Genomic DNA, 17,713 nt, shown 5'->3' with positions numbered 1-17,713 from the left:
GAGAGGGAGAATCTCAAGCAGACTGCCTGCTGCGTGTGGAACGTGAAGGGCGCTCCGTCCCAGGACCTAGAGACCATGACCTGAGTAGCTTGCCTGAGCCACACAGATGCCCCACCTCAGTGATTCTTCACTCTGGTTGTGTGAATGTTACTTAGGGAACTAGTTTTTTAAAAAATGAAAATAATGCCTGAGGTCATTTTAGGCAGTCTCTGGAGATAGGGTCACTTAATTTTATCACTTAAATTGTTTTTTTCAAATTATGTTTTGAGGGGCATCACTTCTTTAAATCTCATCACATTATTTTAGTGTTCCTCCAGGTTTGAGAAAGATGTCACTAAATGATTTCTTAAGGTTTCATTTATATCTGACATGAATTTTAGAATAATTTTGTGTCGCAAGTCTTCAGCTTAACTGTTCTTTGAGGAATGAGATTTTCCAGACTCGTGGTTCCAACCAGCATTCAGTTCTTGACTCCTTAACCAGGAAAGAACATGTAGAGAGTTCGCGGTCATATAATTTATTGGTGAACTGGCACTGAGATAGTTTGGGCAGATGCCCAAGTAATTACATTTCTTAGACAGTAGTGTGAGAGAGAGCAGTTACCTGAGTTTAGAGATGAACTATGGTTTTCTATCTCAAACCTAGAATGTAAGCAGCTTTATTTCTCTGATAATTTCAAGACAAGTGTAGCTTCACTGGTGGTGGGTCTCTTTTTCATTCCCCTCATGAATATTCCAGTGCAGAGAGTACTCTGAACCAAATAGTGTAAAGTTAGTACTAGAAATGAGTATAAAATTGAAGTTATTCCAACAGCCTAATAAATTAGACCTGTAGGAGATGAAGTCTCTTGCTAACTTAAAAACAAGGTCAAGGTTCCTTTGTTCCTATTATGTAGATGTCCTTTGTGTGTGTCATCCCCTGCCACTGCATGCATGTGCACGCTTTTGTCAGACCTTTTTTGGCGGGGTGTAGGTTCCCCCTTTGGTCAGTGAATATTTAGTTCTGGGTGGATTGATCTAAGTCTGAGTGAGTAAACAAGTGGTGGCCCTTTGCGTTCTGGCTTGGTATTGATGACTTAACACTTGATTGGATAGGGTCTTAGTTTCTGTGTCTTGGTTTGTGGTTGAGCTGTAAACGTGGCCAGTCTTCTCAATGGGAAGGAGTTGGAGAGGGCTTTGCAGATATTCAGTGCTTTTGAGCCATAAGCACAGTTCTTTCTTAACTCCCTGATTATGGGCTACTGGGACATAGCCTCAAAAAGGTGGGCAAGCTTGTGCCAGTACTGTGCCATCTATTTATTGAGCTACTTTTTACTCTGGCCCCGCTGCTCTGTTCCAGTGTGCTAATCCATGAGCTTCTTGGATTGTTGAGATTAGCTCCACCTAGTGGTGAATTTAAGTTAAAACTGGCAGTTGAATCTATAGTGCACTACTGTACCTACTATCTGGACACCACTCCTTATGGGGTTTTTATAGATGGCAGAAGTGTGGGCAGAAGATGGTTAGGTAGAAGGGAGTAGAGGCTGAGTCAGTACACTGATGGATGGGGGAGACTCTGAATTGTCTAGGAGCGGCTTTTAAGGGTTAGCCAGAGGCTTTATATAGTCAATCAGAATTTAAAATTCAGGATGGTGTCTGCTTTAGAAAAATAATTGCCCTGAGTCTTGACTCCAGCCTTACCATCCACGTGATCTTGGATAAGTCAGTGAATTTCCCTAAGCTCCATTTGCTTCATCTGTAAATGAGGAATAATGGTAATATCTACATCTTGGGGCTGAGTGTGAGGACTAAATGAGATCATGTAGGTGAACATATTTCATAAATGCAAAAGTGCTATGAAAATACTAACAGCTACCAGATTTTCACTGCAATGGGAAGAATTCAGAGCAGGGAGCCCAAAGTGGGACTTGCTCCCAGAACCCTGGGATCATGACCTGAGCTGAAGGCAGATGCTTTAAGTGACTGAGCCACCCAGGCACTCCTCAAGAGTTTATTAAAAATAGGATGACAAATCATGTTGAGTCTTACATACAGAAAGAGAAAAGTTCCAGCCGTTCAACTGCCCTTTTTTTTTTCATTATAGCATCCTATGAGTGGACAGGGCAGAGTTTGTTGATGAGAAAGCTGGACCTTAGTGAATGCCCAGGGCCGTGGCAATGATGGGAGTGCTGGTTCTGAAACCTGACACCTTTTCCTTCTTCTCCTTACCATCCCACAGGATGGCCTTCAGAATAGCACCATTGTTTTCCATATATTTAATATGGGCCTGATTGGTAGGAGAAAGGAACCTCATTATTAGGTCACAAAATCTCATTAGCTTGACTCAAATAAAGTGAGGTGATTGGGATTCTGTCCTCCATCTTTCCTCCACAAAGGTCAGGGGTTTTCATACTGGAGTTTAGGTGGTAGACTCGGAAACCTCAGGGCATGTTTGTATTAGTGATTTCACTTGATCCTTAATACAGCCCCGTAGGGGAGGTGGGACAGATGGTACCATTTGTCAGATGGCAAGACTGAGGTTAAACAGCTTGGCGTTGTGTGCTAAAAAATGCATAACTGGCTTTGGATTTGAGTTCTGGTTCTGTCACTAACTTGATCTTTTGACCTTAGTCAAGTAACCTAAACCTTCTGAGCCTTGCATTCTTCTCTGTGAAATGGAAGTAGCTATACCAAACTTTACCCCTGAGTTATGAGGGTTGCATGAAACACTGTGTAAAGCGTTTAGCACAGTGCTTGCAAGTAGGAGGTGCTAGGCAGTCAGTGGAATGGATTGAAGGGATCATCGCCATTGTCATCCTCATCCTCATTAGTTCTCTTCAAACTAGGGCCAGAAAACTCTGCTGGCTTCTGGGTCTTAGGCTGCTATAAAGTGAGGGGCCCTCAGTCCCCCTGCTAGGAACAGGAGAAGACTTTCAGGTAGTGCGAGAGTATATCTTACTCTCCCTTACCTCTCATCTTTTAAACCAACTCTGTGATTGGGTGGCCCTTTGGAGCTCCAGACCCACAGTGGAGCCTCATTGCCAGTTTCCTGGATCTCCTTTGTAAAGCTTTGGAAGGTCTGCATTTGTCTGATGGGAGAGAGGTTTTGGGCTTGATTCTGAATCTCTAACTCCCTGAAGAGCTGCCCCATTTCCTCCATAACTCGAGGGCTTCACAACTGTTTCGCTGCTGGGGAGTTCTGTGCATCCCTTAGCAGCTGGTGAGGGGTGGGCAGGCACTGTGAATTCTTCACTTGCCTCATGTGAGAATGACTTCACCTCAGGGGGTGCTGAGTTTGCAGAAATTTCCCCATCTTAGATGCAAGTGTGCTCTAAGACCAGTCTTTCCCTAGCCCGCAGGGATCTTGGCCCCTGGTAAGGGTAGCGTGACTCAAATGGAGTCCTGTTTTTGCATTTAGCTTTCTTTACGGTGTTTGATGTTCTCTCCGTTTCTCCCATGATACTAATATAATTCTCCGGATTAGGAGTTGGAAACCCAGGTTCTAGTTGGGCAGCAGTTTCCTTGGACAGGTTGCTGTACGTCTTTGGGTCTCAGTTTCCCCATTTGTAGATAAAACTGCTTTTCTGTTCCTTTTTGGTTTGTGTCTTTTTATCAGTAAACCTCTTTTCTTCCCAATAAAATCTTAAGAGAGGGCGCTGTGAGGGGAATAAAAAGGTGTCCTGTGGAACAGAGATGCTGGGGTTGAAGCCAGGCAAGCAGTTTTTCCTCTCCCACTGCTTCTTTCTCCCCAGTGCAGATGCTCATGCTTTGTGCCCCTCTGTGGGCCTTCTAGGGCTCTGCCAAGAGATGTGAACATCACTGGTACAGGATCATCTCTACAGCTTTAAGAATTTTTTGTTGTTGGCAGGTAGTTAATAAAAATCTGTGAAACCTGTATATGAAATATACAAATAGACTATTGAGTCTTTAAGAATTAGCTTTTCATTGATATATTTGAGAGATTCTAAAGTTTGGTTCAGTCTGTAGTGCTTTAATATATTGTAATGTCCAATAAAGACTGACTGAGTTTTTGCTTGTAGGATAAATAAAGGTTCTTAAGAGTGGCAGACACCATACTTCCCTCTCTTAGGTATCACTTTCTTCTGGGTGTACCGGTACGATCCAAGCATTAATAGAATTCGGTAGTGAAACTAGATGCTTTTACAGGTACCTCTCTTTTAGTACCCTGGCATTTTCCACTTTCTATATAAAGCAGATAGAACATTTTGCTCTTGTTTATGTTTCAGAGAGTCATTCTAGTGCTAGTTTCATATTAAGGTATCTAGGAATATTGAATAGTAAGAAAAACATACATGCTTTGGAGTAGAGGGATATAAATTTGAATTAGATTCTGTCACTACCTGTGTTTGAACAAACTGCTTTAACTTTTCAGTCTTGATTGACATGTCTTTAACTTGAGCTGATAATACCTGCTAACCTTTTGCAGAGTTGTTATAAGGATTAGCGGGTAACATATCTTCAACCCCCCAGCGAACATACAGTCAGACAAAGGGCAAAGATTGGTCTGTTAGGGAATTCGCATAGAAAAGCATCAGTTTTATGTTATTGTGTTACAAAATGATAAGTCACCGAGTGTGATTTGCTCATTGGTGTTTGCTCATTTCAGGGAACATTTGTTTATATCTTGTCTGTTTTGCAGCAGGCAGTATAGAGGAATAATTAGGAACAGGGACTCTAGAGCCAGACTGCCTGTGTCTGAATCTTATATCCACTGTTTATGTGCTGTGTGATCTTGGCTGAGTTATTTCACTTTGATATTTTCCTTGTGAGGATAACAGTAATACTTACCTCCTCAGGAGTTTATTTATTATTATTATTATTATTATTTTTTTAAGATTTTATTTATTTGAGAGAGAGGGTGAGATCGTAAGTGATGTGGGGGGCAGGTAGAGGGAAAAGCTGGCTTGGGGGACTTGATTCCAGGACCTGGGATCATGACCTGAGCCGACGGCAGATGCTGAACCAACTGAGCCACCCAGGCGCCTCTCAGGAGTTTTTTAAAAGAACGATGACAAGTCCATTTTGAGTCTTGTAGAAAGAGAAAAGTTAGAGCGCACAGAGAGCGGGTCTGGTAGTAAGGTACCAATATATATGGATAAAAATTTAGTGAGTGGCTAGTCTGACCTGATAGCATTTTTCTGGTTACAGACCTCTTTCCTACCTTACTTAGATGAATTGCTTGATTGATTGTTAAACAGATCGGTATTAGGGATCACATGTTTTTAGGGTGGATCTTTTATACCTAGAAGAGATCTAAGGTTATAGAGGGTACTTACTCAAAGTCACATATACCACATTTAGTGGCAGAACCAACCTGGAACAGTATATACAATGTAGGACTTTGTTCCTGTTTAACAAAAGAGGATACTCACTTCTATTTTTTTTTTCTTTGAGAGGGAGAAAGAGAGTGAGAGTGGTGGTGTGGGGATAAGAGGGAGAGAGAGAATCTTAAGCAGGCTCCATGCCCAGATCAGAGCCGGTCATAGGGCTTGATCTCACAACCCCGAGATCATGACCTGAGCTGAAATCAGGAGTCAGACGCTTAACCAACTGAGCCATCCAGGTGCCCCAGAGGATACCCATTTTTTAAATGACTGGATGAGCAGTTCTTGTTAGTGAGGAGTACCAAACTTAGTTTTTAATACGTTACAGTAAAACGGGAAATCTGCAGACATGATGGAGTTTTGCCGCACAGCTTATAGGGCCATCATACTCTCTACTCAAGTGCTTGGAAGACTGTAAAGTGAGGGGAATAATCAGTTAGGGGGTGCTTTCCAGTAGGTTGTCTCAAAGAATATTCGGTTACTAAGCTAGGGCTCACAGGACGAGGGTGTATTTCTGATGTCTTGAACAGTGGTCTGACTTGTGATATGATCCCCAAATGATAACACATGCTGTTTCCATAACAGTAGTGAGAGCTTATTTATAACCATTTTTCAGGAAATTTAGGCTCAGGAACTTGCTCTAGCCAGAGCTTCAAAATGATGAAACCGGGGTGCCTAGGTGGCTCAGTGGGTTAAGCCTCTGCTTTTGGCTTGGTCATGGTCTCAGGATCCTGGGATCGAGCCCTGCATCAGGCTCTGCTCAGCGGGGAGACTGCTTCCCTCTGTCTCTGCCTACTTGTGACCTCAGTCTGTCAAATGGATAAATAAAATCTTAAAAAAAAAAAAAGATGAAACCATTATTCAGCTCCAGATCCATCTGATTCCAGAGCCAATGGGCTTCCCGCCATAGTGCTGCACAGCACCCCCCGGCCCCCCAAGTGTGAATGAATATTCTTAGAAAGGTTGAGCTTAGGCAGGAGTCACACTAAATTTAGGAAGACCTCTGTAAAAGGAGAAAAGACCAGAACTAGAGGCAGGCTACATCTGTTCTGTTTTGCTTTCCTAGAGTCATTGGGTGTGTAGATGCCTGAGGTTTGGCTATCTTAAGGTTGGAAGACAGAGTGGCCACCTCTTGGAGACAGAGGCTGCCCAGGGGCTTGAGGGAAGGGCGTGGAGCAAATTTTCTCAGGTGGCCTTTGATGGGACTAGTCTTAATAGGAGTTTGAGTGGTTCAGACCAAGTTACCAGTGCTGGGACTGCCAACGATAGATGGCTCCGTCCATTGAAGGGCCAACCTGGAAGGACCTTTGGAGGTTATTTAGCCCAGCCCTCACTGTTTTGGGGGTGGTGTGGGGTGCAACAGTTTTATTTAGATACAATCCACATACCGTACAATTCACTTAAGATGTATAATAATTCTTTTTTTTTTTTTTTAATATATTCACTGACTTGCGCAGCTATGACCACAATATATTTTGGAGCATCTTTACCTTCTTTACCTCAGAAAGAAACCCTCCCTATACCCTTTAGCTTTCACCTCCTAAACCCTCCTCCCCTGCCTCCAGTCTCTCCATCCTTAAGCAACTACTGGCCTATTTTCTCTTGCTGTAGAAAATTTGAAAATTTGTAGAAATTGGAAAATTTCATATAAACGGAATCACACAATGCGTGGTCTTTTGTGATTGGCTTCTTTCATTTAACATAATGTTTCTTTATATTTTAGCATATATCAGAACTTCATTCCTTTTTATGACTTGTTCCATTGTATGGATATACAGTCTGTTCTAAATAATTTATCAGTTGATTGATTCTTGAGTTGTTTCTGCCTTTGGGTTTGCTATTACGCATAGTACTTCTGTGAACAATTGTGTGTATGTTTTTTGTGTGGCCTTCCAGTATTCAGATGGAGAAATTGATTGGCCTTCCAGTATTCAGATGGAGAAATTTTGGTGGCCTTCCAGTGTTCAGATGAAATTCTCACTGCTGTGCCCAGTGTATCCTGGGGCTGGAGGAGGCTGTGCTGTCATCTGCTTAAGGGTAGCCAACTGTGAGGAGCTTGAAGCACATAGCGATTTGTGGAGAAGCTGAGATTATCTTTAGTTTTGGGGCCTTCATTCCTCCAGGACAAGCAGTAACAATGCAAGGGCATGGAGATGGACTTAGGTAGCACATTTTCCACTGACCTTCAGTGCAGCCCTGGACACGTGACTTTACTTCTGTGAGCCTTGGATTTCCTATTTGAAAAATGGAATTAATGCCCATCATGCAGTCTTTGGAAGAGTAGCAGTAATGCAAGTGAAGCACCCAGCATAATGCTTGACTGGCTAAGTGGTACTGTTATTTAGGAAGATAATGGAGGGATGGCCAGAGGAAAATGGCCAGAGGTAGACTTGTAATGCTCCAGAGGAGCCACTAGATGGCAGAAAAATAGCAAGAAATGTCAGATTGGTTGTGTGCCTGGGACTTAGAAAGGTTTCTTGAATTTCTGTCTTTCTCATTGCCCCTGGGAAAAAAGTACAAACTTTCAAATTGCTGGGAAAAGAGCCCACTGCCCACAGTCATTTGTCACTCATATCGTTAACCTGTACTGTAATTCTTAGAACCATTACTACCTTCCAGAGCCAGTGATCGTGATTTCCAGTTCACCAAGCATCAGTCTATATTCTCCCCATTTAAAAAAATCGGATCATGAGCCAAGCTTTGGTGTAGACTCTGTGTTTGGGGAGCTTGTAGATATCTTTTGTTATGGACAGACACATTCTGTCCCTCCAAGCAGCAGAATCAAGTTTAGGCTGCCAAGGAAGTGTGAAATGTTCATGTGTGGGTTGGGCGTTGGAGGGAATTGGTTTACTTCAGAGCTGTGGAGAAGATTTAGGTTGGTTGGAATGTATGCAAGCAGAGAAGTCCTCTTAAAGGCGTACATTGGGACTGGGCCATTAGGCCAGATGACCTCCACGTTTTCTCACAGTTCTGAGCCTAGATGGCCAGGAAGGGTGAGCGAGGGGAATCTTCAGCTTTTTCCTGGGTTATTCAGAAAGATTTTCTACTGACTGGTTTCTTCCCCCCTCCTCCCGCTTTTGCCCCCAGGGAGGGAACTTTTATATCCAATAGAATTGAGGCTCCCCAGTTTGCAAGGGCCCCTAAGTAGAGGATGGAAAAAGTAGAGAGAGGCAGATTGATGGGCTTCTGGGCTGGAAGGTAGCCTTCAAAGATCATGTGGCCCATGTCCTTTCCTGTGGGCAGATGGAAGTGTGAAGCAGCGGGGGGGGGGGGGGGGGGGGCAGGCTACACCTCTGGTCCTGAGGCTCTGTAGCTCAGAGGACTTGGTCAGGTTGAAGCTTAAAACAGACTGTGGCCTGGCCTCAGCCATTCAGTGGCAAGCATTTGGCTCTGGTCTCCTACTGTCTAATCTTCATATGTTTCGGTCATCTTTTCTTAACCTGCGTATGAGGCTGTCCGTATATCCAGCACGGTGTGAAGCACTTAGTGAGTTCAGATGACTGCACAGGAGAGAGGCAGGGAGAAGAGGGGGCAGTCAGGAGTGCCGAAGAATCCAGCAGGGGAAGAAATACGCACGGGTCATAATGCCATCTCATTTTCTTCTTCCAAGAAGCCTGTGAGGCAAGTAGAGCAGGTGTTTATTTTACAAGTGAGAAAACTGGCGTAGAGTTCAGCTTCTATAAGATTTCACAGATGGAAGCAGAGCCTTTGGTTTGGAGGCCAGTGCTCCTCTCTGCTTGAGCCCCTCCCTCATTGTGGATGGTGCCCCTTTTCTACCAAGTGGCTTCTGTGATTAGGAGAGCTAGGACTGACATTGCACAAATTCACAAAATGGATAAGGTTCCTCCTTAGCACCTCTGCCGTCCATTTTCCTTCTGTGAAGCTCCGGGCCGCTGGGCAGGTTGTTGGCTCTCCCGTGGTCATACTCAGGTGGGCGTGATTCACTGGGGACCAGGTTGGCAGCGGCGGCGGCATGGTTTGCAGATTAAGGAGCCTGCATTTTGCTTCAGTCATCTGAAGTTTTCCCTTCAGATGTTGAAGGGTAAGCCTCTCCCAGTGGAGTTGAAAAGTAGGACTCTGGGGAAGCAGCAACATGTGAAAGCGTGTGTGCGGGGAATTTTAGAGCTACTAAGGAAGTTGCAGGCTTTGGAGTAGAACAGATCTGGGTTTCAGACCATCTGTGCCATCGAACAGCTGTGACTTCTGATGAGTCCATGCACCTCTCTCAGCTTCAGTGTCTTCATCCCTAAAGCAGCACAGTTGCTGTGTTGTAGGGCTGGGGGGAAGTCAGAGATGCGTACACAGAGAAGCATGTCCCCGAGTGGCTCTCATGCATCCGAGTTACTTGTAGTCTCCTGGGTGCTGCCAGTGGATGGACCCTTGGTTGCTTTCTGCTCTGGTGAGCTGAGAGCAGGAATCCCAGGCCTAGCTCTTGGGAAGCTCACCCCAGGGGCGATAGAATCTGGTGCATTTGTACTTTCCCAGGAGAAGGGGGATGATGTCTTTAAACTTCGTGTTGGCTGCTGGGCCCTGGGACAAAGGGGAGACAAGCCCCAGGGCTGAGACAATCATGTCTTTATTATCTCAGATGTCTCAGGCCTGTCCCCCGCCTGGAGATATATGGCCGGGAAAGCTAGCTCCACGGCCTCGGCGCGATTCCAGGTCCTAGGAATGTCTGGCTGTGTTATAGCAAACAGGATCACGCATAACAGCCCAGCATCCAGGCATCTCCGCCCCAGCAAGCTCTTTCTCCGCCAGCTTGTAAAACAGTGGGACCTACAGCAGTGTGACATGGGCCCCATGCCTCTGGGGGTCCCAGCAGCCTGGCACGGGGCGGCAATGCTGGGCAGTGATGGAACCATCTGAGACTCTAGGCACAGGGCCAGCAGCGCAGGTCTGGCTGTACCCAGGGAGCATCTTCCAGACCAAGCTCTGCCTGGCTCAGATCTGACTTGTAAGCCATGGGCTTCCCTGATTCTAGCTGTTTTCTCTCCCTTGTGTCCCCTTGGGAACAGCTGCATGGAGCCACTGAGAAGGGTTGTTTATAGATGCACTTGGCACGCGATGGGGAGACCAGCGGCGATGAGTCCTTGAGTTCCAACTTCCAGCTGCTCCCAGGTGCTGGGGAGCCTTCTGCTCTGGGCCCCAAAGAAATGAGTCTACACTGTTGTCTTTGGCTGAGGCTTCAGGAACGCGGGGATGAGAGGACCAGGAGACAGTGGGTCAGATGGCTGTCCAGGGCACCATTTATAATGAGGCCTTGTGGGCTGGCCTTCCGGGGAGGCCTTGCACAGGGACCAGGACTCTGGACCCCGGCTGAGGCTCTTCTCTGGGGCCTTGAAAGGGGAGCGGGGTCCTGCAATCCAGGCATAGTGGTAGATGAAGATGGTTTCGTCTGTTTGCCTCTCTTGTTCTGGAGAGGGAGTGCAGAATAACAGCTGCAGAGCTGTGGTGTTCACTTGTGCGCCTGCTCCAGCGCAGTCTGCCCTCAGGTAGTCCGCCTCGAGCCTGTCTGGGGCTCAGCAGATGGCTGCATTGCATAATTTTCTGTATTGGTTCATTGAAAACTTACTTAGTGATGGCCGACAACAGCTTCCCTGCCCCTCCTTGCCCATTTAAAATAGAGGATCTGGATCCCACCTTGCGGGAGCTCCCAGTCTGAGAAGGAGGATATGAAAGTGTAAGCAGTAGTGTGTGTGGCCCTGTGTGCCGTGTACTTCACGGGAAGCGCAGATCTGCAAAAGGGGTGCCCGCCTGTTTTTCTGTAAAGTGTGTCCTCTGCCCAGCGGAAGTCGGGGGTTCCACCCTGAAACATCTGGCTTGGCCAGGCTTGGAATCGTGGGCGAGGGAGTGGCCACAGGAGCATTCTGTGATGTCCACAGCAATAGTGCTAGCTTAATAGCCTGGTACCAGCAGTGTGACAGGCAGCTAAGTGCTTTTCGTGCTTTATCTACACAGTAGCTCAGTTTCTAACCAAGGAAGCAGGTGGAATGACTTACCCATGGTACACAGCTAGGATGTGGTAAAGCTGGGGTTACATGACTCCAGGGCTTTTAAGCACTGAACCCCCCCCCCCGGGGTAGACAAATAACATGTAGTTTGAAAGGCTTATGTTAGATACCAGATTTATTTTAAAATGTCAGCTGGAGGTAATAACGTGAGGGTTTTGTTTCTAAAGGCAAGAGGTGTAGGTTAAACGTTGAGAACCCCTTTCTTGCTAATGAACTGATACTTCTGCTGGGCAGGCTAGACAGGGGGGTTCTGATGCTTGAGAGCAAGTTGGAGGGGAGTAAGCTGCTTCTCTCGCCACCATACTGGGGCCCTCCTGTCCCACTGACTCTTGCTGTGGTTGCAGGTGGGTGCCTGAGAGCAGACAGGGGTGGGGTGTGTGTGGTGGGGGGGCTGCTCTCATCACACGTATGGCTGTGCTACCTGGCCCGGTGGGAAGGAGAACGTGCATGTCCTACGGCAGACGTGGGTAATGGGCCAGGCCACTGTTGACTGGGCACTGTCTATATTACACTTCATTTCGCACAGTAGCCTTAGAAATGGCATGGGGGGAGGGGCAGTGGGGACTGTTGGGGGTTAACTTATCTGAGGTCACCCAGCTCACAAGAGGCCTGAGGAGACTCATTCCCAGATCAGTGCAACTTTGGTGCTCAGGCTTCTGGCACCACACTGTGCCTGCTCTTCTGAGGAATGAGTCTAAAGTTCCCTCCCCGAAACCCCCTCTGATGAGTGACTGAGCTACCCTCTCTCTCAGCCTCCCTCTTCCCAGACTGAAGCAGTCTGAATTCTTCGCAGCAGCCCTGCATCCTCTTGGTCGCTTCTGGATTTATTCCAGCTCTGTGATGAATCAGAGGGGCAGCAACTCGCCCTGTCCTGGCCGCGATAACCATCAGCCATCCCTGAAGCTTCCCAGGTGGCTCCAGCCGCTGTCCGGGATGGTGGTGAGGAGGCGGCCCAGGCTGCAGGAGAAGGGAGGGAGAAGGGATAGAAAGACTCCCAGGAGAAGAGAGACCCAGCACACTGGAGTGTCACTGCACCCTTCTGGGGCCAGGAAACTGCTGTCCTCTCAGCCTAGCACACAGTTTCCCTCTGTCTTCAAGAAAGAGCCAGGTGCTGGCTGATGACAAACGTTAGTATCACCCCATTCAGTGTTGCAGTTGGTTCTCCAGAATGACATGGTTGCGGTGGGGGCTGTGTAGAGTAGAGGCTTTGGAATCAGAACTGGGTCCACTTTGGCTCTGCCATTGTCCTCACCTCTCTTTAACTGATGAGATTCAGAGGTTTTAACTTGCTTCACATTCCCCAGGCTGTCAGCAGTGGAGCTAGAGTGACACCCGGGGTCCTGATGGCTGGGAGAGACGGCACGTGGCGGGAAGGGAGAGAGAGGCGGCATCTACAGGGGTCTGGTTAGGGGCTGTTTTAAGTTCTGCCTTGGAATCTTCTGGTTGCTGGCTTCCTTTTTTTTTTTTTTTTTAAAGATTTTATTTATTCATTTGACAGACAGAGATCACAAGTAGGCAGAGAAGCAGGCTCCCTGCTGAGCAGAGAGCCCGATGTGGGGCTTGATCCCAGGACCCTGGGATCATGACCTGAGCTGAAGGCAGAGGCTTTAACCCACTGAGCCACCCAGGCACCCCAATCCATTGGTTTCTGTGTGCTTACGGTCTGTTTGCTTTTCTTCAGTTTCTTAGTAAAAGATCTTTTTGAAAAATACCTCCCTTTTTGTCTGAACTGAAGGGGATGAGGAGCCCTCTATACCATCTTCTATACCTTGGTCCAGGTTAGGTGTTCTAGAGGAGGCATGGGAATACTCCGGAGAGAGTTCAGGCTGTGGATTCTCAGCCCCTTCTGGGTGTGGTTAGGAACCCAACAGCCTGTCTGGGGAGCTGGGCACCAGACCTATACCTTCCGCCACACCAGCCAGGGCTGGGCTGCTGTTGCCGGCTCTGGCTTTGTCAGCCTTGGCAGTGTGACTGCAGCCTTCCTCACTCTCTGCCCCAGGGAAAGCTGGGGCATGGAACCTACAGAGCAATGTGTAGGTCTCCAGCAGAGTGATAGACTTGACCTTAGCCCAGCCAGAGACATAATGCTGCTTTGTGGGGAGTGCTGGGCTCAATCAAGGCTCTGAGGCCCTTTGGGCCAGGACTGTCAAAGGTCAATCTAGGCCAGCAGTGGGGTGAGGGAAGGTGGAGATGGTTGTGGGATTAGAGAAGAGGCCTGGTGACACACTACATCCTGACTAGGAGCCTGAAGGCGTGGGCCCTGGCTGTACGCAAGTCTCTTCTTTCTGTGGGTCTCAGTCTCCTTATCCGTGAAATGGGGTTAAGTCACACACCGGCCTCTCAGCTGGTTTATGCAATAGGAAATACATATGTTCCATTGCTTGCTTGTAATCATGCTGTGGGATAATGCTGGTGGGTGATGGTTAGTGTGGACATGACCCTGTAGTCAGCAGATTCTCAGTGAGCGATGGTGCTGGTTCTTTCTGATGGTTGACACAGTGTCCTGAGGGGCCTGGCTCATCTCGGGAGGCTGTGTCACTTTTCCCAAGTGGAAGCTCCAAGGAGGCTGCAGTTCTTGATGTTGCTACAAAGTCCAGAAGAACCTGGGTAGGTGAGGAACCAAACTGAGAATAGAAGGTTTGGCTCAAAAAGGCGATGCTGTCCTGCTGAAGGCTGGGAGGTGGAATCAGGAAGTGGGGGGTAGGAGTAGGGTCTTGTCTTGGGCCTGGGCTCTCCCAGTGTGGTTGCTGGGTTGAACTAATTATGTCTAGTAATTCCTGGTCCAGGACCAGTCTGTGCCAGAGTTTGTTCTGGATCCCTCCTGTCTCCCTTGGTGCTGTGTCCCCCATTTATCAGTTTCTGGAGCTCAGTTTTTATTTTCTCTGGGGTCCCCTTTGCTCTTCTCAGTTGTGGGGCTTCTACCGTAGCCTTCTTAATAAGTCTGGGGGTGTTGCTTATGGGACTAGAGACTGGCCCTGCTCCAAGGTCATACACAGTGTGGTCTCTCACTAGACCGTGAACCCCTTGAGGGCAGGGTGCAAGTCTGAATTGCCTCTGGGCTCCTGTGTCCAGCATGCTCTGTTGCCAGGCTGGCCAAGGCAGCACAGGCCTGAGCTGGCCCTTCTCCCTCACAGGTGGCATGGGTTGAGGTGGGGATGGGTGCTGAATCAGAGTATATGGCTCCTTGTGTCCAGCTTCCTCTTCCCGGCTGGCCCAAGGCTTGGGAACAGTGGCTGCCTTTCTGGGGCAGCCAGGGCGCCTGGCCAGAGTATGCTCTGTCGGGCACTGTCAGCTCTTCAGCAAGCCCTGGTCCTCCTCTTAACCTAGAGAAGGCCCCGGGTTATTGGTGTTATTCTTGGCGGACCACTGGGCCCCTCAGCAAACAGGGAGGCGAGTGTGCACCCGGCCTGGGCCTGTTTGTGTTGGCCTCGCCAGGCGGGGGATTAGCTCAGCTGGGCTGCTAATTGCCTCCGAAGTGCCGGCCGGGATGCTGACAAGGGCTGGGCCTCTAGGCCCCTCCTCCCCAGCAGGCACTATGCCAGGCTTGGGGGCCCAGCCCAGGAGGGCCCCTTCTCTCCCCTGTCAGCGCCTGCTTGGCCTAGACCCTTGAGATGTGGGCAGGGGGTCACCAGGGCTGGCGGCTCAGGAAGGAGTGGGGGGAGATGCCTATGAAGTCATTGCCTGGGCCAGGCCAGGCCGTACTTCGCCCCTTCCCCCACATCCCTTAGACCCCCTCCCCCTTTCTGGAGTCAGATGCCTTCTGAAGCTCAGCAGTTTCTCCTTTTGTCAGGCAGCTGCTGGGCTCCTCTGCCCGAGATGCCCTCTGGTCCCTCAGCGCTGTGCTCCCCTTGTGCGTCTCCGTTTCTATTCTGTGTCTGTCCTCCCACCTTCTGGCTTTCCCTCACTCTGTTCCTCAGCTTTCTTAGCCCCTCTCAGTTGCCCAGAACCCTGTACTTCCTTCTACCCTCTGTCTGCCTGTGTTCTCTGGCCCTTCCTTGGCCCAAGACCCATCTCACACCCTGGCCCTGGTCTCCCCAGACAGCTCTTGGGCCACTGCTGTCAAGCAGGCGCTGAGAAGGAGGTCCACTTTATCATGGTCACTCTGCTTTCCCAGACACCTTCAGGCCTGAGTTGTGAGACAGACAGCTGTTGAGAATGGATCTGGACACCGGCTCTCCGTGAGCTGACAGTGCTTGGGAGTACCGAAAGCCTTTCATGCTCGTAGGCGGAGCCCCTGGGCCCCACTATATAGGCTTCCTGTAGTTCTGACATTCCTTCCTCCTCCTGTTCCCGGTCCTGGCTCTGCTTCTCAGCCATACTGAGAACTTGGTTCGGCCTCTCCTGCTGGCGCTTTGGGCTGCCTTGCCATTGCCTTGCTTGCTGCTGCCTGGGTATTCTGACCCCATGGGTTCTCTTGTCTCCTGGCTTGGGATCTCTGTCCTGAGACATCTGTCTGTTTCTGATTTTGGGGAAGGGGCCAAAGTAGGATCACCTGTCTTCAGCCCTCAACTATCTCTGATTTCCTCCTGTTCCATCTCCTCTTCTGGCCCCCTCAATTTTAGAGCCACCTTAACTGCCTCTGACATTCCTGAAAAGGGAATAATATTTATAATAGTAGCTGCCATTTGTTGAGCTTTACAGATTTGATTTAACATCCCCAAGAAACTGGTTCTGTTATTATTTAGCCTCACTTGAATTTGAGGCAGGGGGAGCAGGCCCATATTACAAATGAAGAAAATAAGTCCCAGAGAGGAACAGTGAGTTCCTCGATTTTCCATATAGTGAAGAAGTGACAGCACTCGGACTCCATCCAGCCCATGTCTGTTTGATTATAAAGCCTGGGCCCTTTCACCCTCTTTGCTTGGCCATCGTGGACTCCCTGTATGACCTGGTCCTTTCTCTCTGACGTGACCCTGATTTCGGAATAAGGTGTCCTTTTTTCTCCATCCATATCCTAGACCCTTCCCTTCCTGCATTATCCCCTTCCCCAGTTCTTCACCAATCTGTGTGCACCTCTGCTCTCCTGGAAGAACTTGCTTCAGCCCTTTTATATGACACTAAACTTTTGGAAAACAAGTGTATAGTTGCCTAACTGCTCCCAGACATGTGAATTTGCTACAGGGGGGCAGGGGCTGGGGAGGACAGGTCACGGCCCCCTTGGTTAGGACGAGGACTTCACTAGACTGACATTCCCACGAAGCCACCTTGGGTCTTCCCGTCAGCTCTGACTTGGGTTACGTGGAGTTTTCCATCCAGACTTCTCATCCTGACCAGGCTCCAATTCTGGAGTAGACTTCCAGCTACAGGCCTTGGATTCCTGTGTCCTGGCAGGAACTAAGTTCTTCTTGATTTGTTCCCTACCTTCTCGGTTGGCACCCACTTCACCAGACCCTCCTCTGTCATAGTCTTTGTTCCTCTGTCAGTGCTCAAGAAGCATTCTGAGGCCTTAGGTCTGGCCAAGGCTTAAGTAGCGTGCGTGCAGGTAGAGCCTCTTGTGTTACAGGGGATTCCAGACAGCACGCAGGTGGCTTCTTTCCATGTGGCCATCAAACCAGTTACTCAGAAGGAAAGAGGGCCAGGAGCGTCCCCATATCTAGACTATGAATTGGTTATCTGCTTTTCCCATGTCTCTCTCCTCCTTTTTCTGCAAACAAAGACACTTTCACAATTGCAAGATAAAGAAATAATCATTTTATCGTGCATCAGACTATTTCATGGGGCTGTTACAATGGCAAGGGGCCTAGTATAAAAATTAGAAGATGGGGTAGGGCAGCAGAGGGAGTAGCAGCATCCAGAGCTGGGGCTTATCCAGCCCTAGGCCTCAGAGGACATCATCTTTGTTTTGTGGAGACTAGTGGAGAGGGTTTCGGGCAGGACTTGGATCCTCTGGCCAGCTTCCAGAGTGGGTGGGCTACATCAGGCATGTGCTGGTTCTCCCCTCTTTATTTGGGATGGTTGGGAGCTAGGTGTGTCCAAGGAAGCTCCATTTTCCTGTGGTTGTGGGTCCCTTTGGCCTTTGAGGTGCTGGCGGTGGTAGCAGTAGGGCTGGGCAGAGCTTCCTAGACTAGTCTGCTTTACAGAGGTTATACCCTTGAGAAACCCAGGCTGGGCAGCTTTGAGAGAGCCCCTAGGCAGGTGGAGAGGTGAAGCCTGTGAATAGACACAGACCCTCTTACTTCTAATCCTAGGGACAGTATCTTTAATACCAGCATCCAACCTGGGCCTGCCAGTCCCCTGGTTCTGGCAACAGGGTTTGGGGGTGGAGTAGAGTGGCTCTGCCCTGACTCTGGAGGGGGAGGGTCTCCCCTGCTTCCTTTGTCTGGGTCTGGCCTCTGCCAATGAGGGATAGCATTTTCCCTGGCAGTGAGCAGACAGCTGA

At 48.6% G+C, this 17,713-nt stretch overlaps 1 long non-coding RNA gene across 3 annotated transcripts in view; it reads left to right on the top strand.

Moving 5' to 3' along the window:
• The window catches only part of LOC116567961, a 37,446-nt gene that overhangs the window by 1,738 nt on the left and 17,995 nt on the right, over positions 1-17,713 (top strand). The window lies entirely within an intron of this gene.

The sequence above is a fragment of the Mustela erminea genome, chromosome 10 (assembly GCF_009829155.1).
Source record: "Mustela erminea isolate mMusErm1 chromosome 10, mMusErm1.Pri, whole genome shotgun sequence".
Classification (NCBI taxonomy): Eukaryota; Metazoa; Chordata; class Mammalia; order Carnivora; family Mustelidae; genus Mustela; species Mustela erminea.
The sequence above is the reverse complement of the archived record's forward strand: the minus strand, read 5'-3'. Positions and strand labels throughout refer to the sequence as shown.